Genomic DNA, 8436 nt, shown 5'->3' on the forward strand with positions numbered 1-8436 from the left:
TATTTCCTTGTACTAGTGATTTTTAAGGCCCAGTTAGTCATATAACAATGTCCAAATATGTGTGTCAGTTTTTTGGTTGTTTTTTCTGATCCATTGATCCATGGTCTGTCCCTGTGCTGGTATCACACTGTCCTAATTATTAGCTTACTGTTATCTCTGAAATACCTCAAAACTTAGTTACCTAAAACAACAACCATTTAATTGTATTTCCTTGGGTTGTCTCAGATGGGCAGTTTGCTGTTGGTCTTTCTTGGTTCTTTCATGCAGTTGCAGTGAGATGGTGATAGCAACTGGGACTGGATGTCTTGTGCTTCACCGATTCTCTCTGTGGTCTTTCTTTCAACATCGTATCTTATCCTTCAGGGCTTTTCCATGTGATCTCTCTCTCCAGTAGGACAGCGTGGACCCTTTACGTGGTGGCTTAGAACCTCAAGAGATAAGTAACCAGAAACTGTTAGACCTTTTAATCGCTAGTCTTGAAAGTCCCAGAATATTGCTTTCTCAACAATGTTATTGTTTTCTTCGATTTTACTGGTTCAAAGAGTTACACGTGTAGCGTGAATTTAAAAGGAGGGGACGTAAGTTGGGACGTAAGTTCTACTTCTTAATGGAAGGAATAGAATGTTCATAAAGAGAGGCACTGAATTGTGGCTTCATAATAAGTCTCTGTATCTGGTAGGGCAAGTCTCCTGACTTCATCAAAATTATCTTGGTTGTTTTGGCCCCATTTATTTCCCATATGTATTTTAGGTTTCCTTTGACAAGTCCTGTGGGGAAAAAAATGAGCTGTTCAAATTTCGATAGAAATTACACTTAATTTATAGGTTAATTGGGGGATTATTACCCTATAGAGCAAACTTGGAATAGAATGTAACTTTTTCAATGGAGTAAAGACTATGTACGAAAAACCCATTGCTTAACATCATAGTCAGTGATGGAAAAACAAAGTACTTTGTTAACATTAGGAATCAGCTACACATGCATACTTTCACCACTTCTATGCAGCATAGTATTGGAGATCCTCACCAGAGCAATTGGGCAAGAAAAAAGAAAGTCATCCAAAATGGAATGAAAGAAAGTTTTCCCTCTTGATGAATAACATGATGATATATGTAGAAAACCCTAAATATTTCTCAAAAAAATATGTCAGAACTAATAAATGAATTCAGCGAAGTTAAAGAGTATAAAATCAATAACCAAAATTGGTTGCATTTTTATATACTAACAGTGAATAATCTGAAAAGGAAATTAAGAGAACAATTTCATTCACAAAGCATCAAAAGGAATAACATGCTTGGGAATTACTTAACAAAGGAGAGTATCATAAATTTGTTTAATATAGTTGTTGCTTTGGTATCCATTTGTAGGCCTGACATAAGGTGAAACCCAGTTATACCCTGTCACCTTTGGCCTAGTTCAAACTTCCTCTCCCCCTGTAGTTTGTGATGTTCCTTGCTTGTTCCTCATCTCACTGACCCCAAACCCAGCACATCCGGAACTGCTCACCATGATAAAACCTAATAGTGAACACCAGAGTCATACAAATAAGTTCCCTCCTTCGTGCATGTTCTCTTTTAATTAGCCAAACCACATACAACCCCCTTGGGAAAGCCTAAGGGATAATGCCCATAAATCTTAATAAAGGCATAGTCCCACAGGTCTTCTCCCTCTCTAACTCCCCACTTGATGGTTGAGCTCCCTGTTACCTCCAGATTTCCTGTCTGCACCCTCACCCTGCCCCACCGTTGGCAACCCCAACCTCTCTGGGATATGTAAGTCATACATACATTTATTCTGTTTCATTCATTTTTGTTTCATTTTCTCATTGTGTCTCCTCCTCAATACCCCTGAACCTAACTTTCCCCTGGTAAGGGCTCTCCTAGACGATGGTTGTTGTGGCTTATGTCTGCTCTCAATAGTGAGACCTCAAGACTAAATTAGAAAGAACCCATAGTAATAAAAAACACAAGACAAAAGACTTGTACACTGAAAACCACAAAATATTGCTGAAAGAATAAGACCTACAGAAATGTAAAGACATCCTGAATCCATAAATTAGAGGATTTAATATTGTTAAGGTGTCAGTACTACCCAAAGTGATCTATAGATTTAATGCAATCTCTTTCAAAATCCCAGTGGTATTTTTTTACAGAAATAAAAAAAACCCATCCTGAAATTCATATGCATTCTAAAGGGACCCTGAATAGCAAAAAAAAAAATCTTGAAAAAGAACAAAGATGAAGGGCTCATATGTCCTTATTTAAAAACTTACTACAAAGCTGTAATAATCAAAACTGTGATACTGGCATAAAGATAGGAATGGAATAGAATAGAAAGGTCCAGAATAAAACCTTGCATATATGGTCAATTGAATTTCAGTGACATTACCAAGACAATTTAATGGAGAAAGGACAATGTTTTCAACAAATGGTGTTGGGAAAACAAAAATTTATCCACATGCATAAGAATGAAGTTGGATTCTTACCTTATACCATATGCAAAAATTAACTCAAAATGAAACTAAGACCTAAATGTAAGAATTAAAACTATAAAACTTAAAACATAGGATAAAATCTTTATGACATTGGATTTGGCGATGAGCTCCTGAGTATAACACCAAAAGCAAAGGCAACAGTAACTAAAAAAGTAGAGTAATTAAATTTAAAATGAAAAAACATTTGGAGGGGCCTTCAAGATGGCTGACTAGATGCATCTGGTACTTACTTCTTCCACAAAGAACCAAAATAGCAAATAGATAATCACACTTTGAGTAGATTATCTAAGAAAGGACAACATAGAATTCAGCAGAGAAGTGACGGGAAGCACTTCACAGGAAGGAGAGGGAAACAAGGCAGTGTGCGTGTCTAGGATTGTCGAGGAGCCTGGAGAGACTCCACAGTGCGGGTAAAAGGGAGAAGACTCCCCTAGCAGACCACATTCCCACTGGGGACTTCTGCAGTCCTAGCCATGCGAGAGCCCCATTGACCCTTGTGGGCCCTGAGACCAGTAGAGGGAGCTGCCTGGAGACTGCACAATGGCATTGCTCCAAAGAGGGAACTTACACCGAGGCCCACAAACCCCAAGCTCCAAGCAGTTAAAGCATGGTGACATTTTGGGCGCCTAGCCCCCACCACACTGCATCCTGCTCTGGGGCCCCAATAGCCCCTGCATCTCCACATCCCTGTAGCCCCACTGACAGTCCCTGGCTGCAGCTGCTGTCTATAACGACTGCTGCTGCCAGGGCCATGTGACTCATCAGAAGGGTGGCCATGACAAAAGGCTACCCTGCCTGCAGATGCTACCACTACTGGCTGCAGCTGCCATTGGGGACAAAGCATGAACCACTGCCACTGTCCCTGCCCCAGCAGAGTGGTAGCCATGGTGAAAGGCTACCCTGCCCACAGCTGCCATACCTACTGGCTGCTACCACCACCAGGGCTGAAGCCCAGCGCAGCACACACTTTTCAGCTGCCTGCCTATGGCCGCTCCTACTGAAAGCAACTCTGCCCTCCCCAGTAGCAGAGCCATAGTCTATGGCCTGGAGATTACTCTATCTGCCTACCACAACCAGTGCCTGCACGTACCACCAGGGAGCCTGAGGACAGGTCCACCTGGCCTAGTTCTCTTCCCCCAAACCCCAGTACCCAAGTATGCCACCTGGGGCCTGGGGACCACCCAGCCCAGTTCACCACCACTGGCATCTGAGCACTCCTACTAGGGGCTTGAGGTAGGGCCCACCTAGCGTGCAGCTACCACAAAAGATGGCACCTGCTTGCACATGCCACCTACAGGCCTTGGGACTGGCCTGCCCAGTCCCTTGCAACCATAGCAAACACCAGCATGGACTCCTTTGGACCCAGAGCATTGTCCTACCATGGCTATTGCCATCTCCCTTGCCGCACCCACTGCCCAGGGCCCCAAGAACCTGCCCACCTGCCTAGCCTACCACTGCTACTCCTGACACCTGAGCAAACCACCTGGAGGCCCAAGATTTGGCCTGTCTCAACTTGCTAACATGGGTGCTACCTTGGGCCCCAAAGACAGGCCCACTGCTGCATGCCACCTCTGGGGCCTGAAGACTGCCCACCAGGTATCCCCAGTTCATAGTAAAACTTCATCACATTTTCCACTAATAAACACACCCTAAGCCACACAGGAAATCACAGGTGTCACTGATGCTGTTTACAGCTAAGGAATCACACAAAGGAAACTCTACTGTATGTACCAAGAGTCAAAGCCAAAGCACCCTATCCAACCAACACCATAGATACATCTTCAGGAAAAAGTTTTCCCCTGGGAATGCAAATTAAAAAAAATTGGAAGAAGCAACTGTTACACCCAATGTGCAGATATAAACATAAGTACACAAGAAACATGAAAAAGCAAGGAAATATGACTTCTCCAAAGGAACAAAATCTACAACAGCAGATTCCAATAAAAAGGGTTTATGATATCCCAGAAAATTAAAAATAATGATATTAAAGCTCATTGAGATACCAGAGAATACAGAAAGACAATACAAAGTAATCAGAAAAACTGCTCAGGATATGAATGAGAAATTTACCAAAGAGATAGATAAAACAACCAAAAAGATTCTCTGGAACTGAAGAAGTCACTAAATGAAATGCAAAATCCATTTGAAACCTCAACAATAGACAGGATCAAGCACAAGAAAGAATATCAGAACTTGAAGACAAGTCTTTTGAAATAATCCAGATAATAAAAGAATAAAACAGAATGAGAAAAGCCTAGGTGACTTATATAGGACACCATAAAGCAACCAAATGCTTGAATTCTGGTATCTGAGAAGGTGAAGAGAAAATGAAGGGACTAGAAACCCACTTAACAAAATAATAACTGAAAGCTTTCCAATTTTAGTAAGAGATTTAGACATCTGTGTTTTCAAAAGGTTTTCTCCAAGGCATATTATAGTTAAACTGTCAAAAGTCAAAGGCAAAGAGAGAATTCTAAATAAAGCAAGAAAAAGGTGTCTGGTCACTTATAAGAGAATCCTCATCAGAACAACAATGGATTTCTCAGCAGAAACCTTACACACCAGGAGAGAATGGGATGATGGATTCAAAGTGATGGGGGGAAAAAACCTGTCAGCAAAAGCTACTATGCCTAGCAAAGTTATCCTTCACAAATGAAGGAGAAATAAAGTCTTTCCCAGACAAGCAAAAGCCAAGGGATGTCATCATCACTAGACCAGCCCTACAAGATATGACGTAGGGTGTCCTACATTTGGAAGTGAATGGATAATATCTAGCATTGTGAAAAAAATATGAAAAGTGTAAAACCCACTGGTAGAGCAAATGCAAAAATAAGGAAGAGAAAGGACTTAAATGATACCACTACAGCAAACCACCAAACCACAATGATAAACAATAAGAGAGGAAGAAAGGAACAAAAAATATACAAAACCACCAGAAATCAATTAACAAAATGACTGTAATAAGCTCTCATGTCATTAACCTTGACTGTAAACAGACTAAACTTAAAAAAATACAGACTGGCAAAATGGATAAAAGAGCATGTCCCTCATATTGGGTTAGAGCCTATTAAAAAAAAAAAATATGCCCCAGCTATATGCTCCTTACAAGAAACTCATCTCACCTGTAAAGACACATATAGACTGAAAATAAAGGAATGGAAAAAGATATTCCATGCAAATGGAAACCAAAAGTGAACAGGAGTAGTTATAGCAGATAAAACACACTTGAAGTCAAAAACAGTAAAAAGAGACAAGGAAGGTCATTGCATGATGTTTAACAGATCGATTCAACAAGAGACAATTCTAAACATGTATGTACCCAACACCAGAACACCAGCATTCCCCTGATACTAAAACCAGAAAAAGACATAGCCAAAAAAAGAAAACTACAGGCCAGTATCCTTGATGAAAATTGGCACAAAAGTCCTCAACAAAATAATTAATATTGTTAATTCCTCAACAAAAGGAAGAGTTAATATTGTTAAAAGGACCATACTACCCAAAGCAATCTACCGATGTAATGTAGTCCCTAGCAAACCAAATTTAACAGCAAATCAAAAAGATCAAGTGGGATTTATCCCAGGGAATCAAAGATGGTTCAACATACTCAATAAATGCGGTGTATCAACAGAATTAAGGAAAGAAAACATGATCATCTCAATAGAGTAGAAAAAACATTTGATAAAATTCAACATCCCTTCATGATAAAAATGTCAACAAATTAGGCATAGAATGAATATACCTCAGTGTAATAAAGGTCATATATGACAGCCCCATAGCCAGTATCATACTTAATGGGGAAAAGCTGAAAGCCTTTCCTTAAGAATTGGGACAAGACAAAGATGCCAACTTTCACCACTCCTATTCAACATAGTACCAGAAGGCCTAGTCACAACAGTCAGGCAAGAGAAAGAAAAAAGGCATCCAAATTGGAAAATAGTGTGTCCAATTGTACCTCTTTGCAAATGACATGATCTTATATCTAGAAAAACCTGAAGACTCCACCAAAAAACTCTTAGTTCTGATATATAAATTCAAAAGTTGCAAGATATAAAATCAGCACTCAAAAATCAATAGCATTTCTGTACAGCAGTAATGGATGAACTGGCCGAGATAGAAATGAAGAAGGTAATCTCATTTACAATAGCTGCAAAAAAATACCTAGAAATAAATTTAATGAGGGACGTGAAAGGTCTCTACAAGGAAAACTACAAAACGTTGATGAAAGAAATTGAATAGGACACAAACAAATGGAAAGACATTCCACGTTTATGGATTGGAAGAATTAATATTGTTAAAATCACCATAATACCCAAAGCAATCTATAGATGTAATGTAGTCCCTATCAAAATACCAATGTCATTTTTCCCAGCAATAGAAAAAAAAAAATCTAAAATTTGTGTGAAACCAAAAAAGAGACTAACCAATGCAATCCTGAGTGAAAAGAATAAAGCTGGAGGCATCACACTACCTGACTTTAAAATATATTAGAAGGCTATAGTAACCAAAGTGGCGTGGTATTGGTATAAAAATAGACACATAGACCAATGGAACAGAATAGAAAACCCAGAAATAAACACACATATTTACAGCCAACTGATATTCAACAAAGTCTCCAAGAAAATACAGTGGGGAGAGAATACCCTCTTTCATAAATGGCACTGGAAAAACTGGATGTCCATATGTAGAAGAATGAATATCTAGACACCAATCTCACACCATATATGAAATTCAACTCAAGATGGATTAAAGACTTAATTAAGTGTAAGACCTGAAACTATAAAACTACTAGGAGGAAAAATAGGGGAAACACTTTGGGATATTGGTCTATGCAAAGATTTTCTGGCTAACACCTCAAAAGCATCGGCAACAAAAACAAAGGTCAATAAATAGGACTATAGCAAAGGAAACAATCAGCAGAGTGAACAGACAACCTTTTGAATGGGAGAAAATATTTGCAAACTATTTATCTGATGAAGGACTAATGTCCAGAATAACTCCAACAGCAAAAAAACCAAATAATCTCATTAAAAAGTTGGCAAAGGATATGAATAGATATTTGTCAAAAGACAACATATGGATGGCCAACAGATATATAAAAAAATGCTCAACATTACTAATAATCAGGGAAATGCAAATGAGAACCACAATTAGTTATCATCTTACCACAGTCAGAATGGCCATTACTAAAAAGACAAAAAGTACCACATGTTGGCAATGATGCAGAGAAAGGGGAACTCTTAACCACTGTTGATGGGAATGTAAATTAGTACAGCCACTGTGGAAAACATATGGACATTTGGAGATCTCAAAAAAGTAAAAATAGAACTACCATGCAACCCAGCAATTTCACTACTGGTTGTGTATCCAAAGGAAAGGAAATCAGTATATCAAAGAGATACCTGCACCCCCATGTTTATTGCAATACTATTCACAACAGCAAAGATACAGAATCAACCTAACTATTCGTGAATGGATGCATTGGTAAAGAAAATATGGTATAAATACACAATATAATACTATTTAGCCATAAAAAGAATGAAATCCCTGTTATTTGCAGCAGCATGTATGGAACTGGAGGTCTTTACATAAAGTAAAGTAAGCCATGCACAGAAACACAAATATTGCATATTATCACTTATATGTGAGAACTAAGAAAGATGATCTCTTGGAGGTGAAGATTAGAATGATAGATAACCAGAGTCTGGGAAGGGGTGTGATAGGATGAAGAAAGGTTGGTTAATGGGTGTAAATATGCAGTTGGATAGAAGGTTTAACTTCTAATGTTTGATAGCAGAGTAGGGTGACTGTAGTTAACAACAATATATTATATATTTCAAAGTAGTTAGAAGAGAGACTTGAAATGCTCCCAACACATAAAAATGGTAAATACTCAAGGTGATGGATACCCCACATTCCCTCATTTGATCATTACAGATTCC

The 8436-nt window shown here is 38.8% G+C and overlaps 1 protein-coding gene across 1 annotated transcript in view; it reads left to right on the plus strand.

The window, feature by feature from the left end:
- The window catches only part of ARHGAP32 (Rho GTPase activating protein 32), a 297626-nt gene that overhangs the window by 76948 nt on the left and 212242 nt on the right, over nucleotides 1-8436 (plus strand). The gene's annotated exons all lie outside the window — the stretch shown is intronic.

The sequence above is a fragment of the Propithecus coquereli genome, unplaced genomic scaffold (genome assembly GCF_000956105.1).
Source record: "Propithecus coquereli isolate 6110/MARCELLA unplaced genomic scaffold, Pcoq_1.0 Scaffold36, whole genome shotgun sequence".
Lineage (NCBI taxonomy): Eukaryota > Metazoa > Chordata > Mammalia > Primates > Indriidae > Propithecus > Propithecus coquereli.